Raw genomic sequence first — 1028 nt, 5'->3', positions numbered from 1 at the left:
CCTATATCAATAAAGGTAGCGGAAAACACATAATGTGTTCGCTATCACGATGGTAATCACTTTGTCAACTTTATTAATTAAAAATAAAATTGTTTTCAACATAAAGGTAATGTTATTTTGTTTGGAATTACAAGCTATAACAAAGAAATTTTCAAAATACCTGAGTTTATGATATTATTGCCATCTTAAAGCTGCTTCATAAATTTATTTAAACCGAATATTATTTTTTATAAAATTGGATTTCTGTTTAAAACATGCAAATTAGTCATTTCTTGGCCTATAAGTATCACAATAAGTACTGTTTGGTTCGTAGTATTTTCTTGTAAAATTTAAGTTTTAGTACAAACTTAGTATAAAAATTTACAAATCTTTATACTACAGTTTCAAATTATCATTAATTTAATTTTTCTATGCAAGAGTGTAGTTGTTGTTTGTTATTAGAGCACAAAGCTACACAAAGGGCTATATATGCTCTACCCACCACGGGTATCGAAACTCGTTTTCTATCAGCATAAGTCCACAGACATACAACTGTGCTACTGGGGGGAGGCGCAAAAGCGTAAAACATGGTATTTTGACAAATACATGAGAAATTGCTGGTGGTTTTTATTAAAGTTAGCTACTTATTCATCTTTAATGTATAATTTCTATAGCGCAGTGGATAGCGCGTTGGATTTCTAATCCAAAGGTACCACCACCATTGCCTGGTCCCAAGTCCAGGATGAGAAAGGAGTAGAGTTGGGCGCGGGGCTAGCAACTCCGCCCGTAAAAAACCAACCTACTAAAAATTACTGCAACAACAACTTCCGTCGGCGAAGTGTTGTTGGGGACCTATGCTCCAGTGGAAGTCTACAGGGATTATTTATTAATGTATAATTTAATTTTTTTGTTATTTACCTAACTTTATTGTTTGTTTAAGTTGGATTTTATTAACCCCAGTTATTCAGTGTTTTTTAAATTCCTAAAGTAGTATACACCTAAATAGTGAACGCCTTTTGTCTGCAGAATATTGATTATAATCAATTATA

The sequence above is a fragment of the Limulus polyphemus genome, unplaced genomic scaffold, assembly GCF_000517525.1.
Source record: "Limulus polyphemus unplaced genomic scaffold, Limulus_polyphemus-2.1.2 Scaffold1138, whole genome shotgun sequence".
Lineage (NCBI taxonomy): Eukaryota > Metazoa > Arthropoda > Merostomata > Xiphosura > Limulidae > Limulus > Limulus polyphemus.
The sequence above is the reverse complement of the archived record's forward strand: the minus strand, read 5'-3'. Positions refer to the sequence as shown.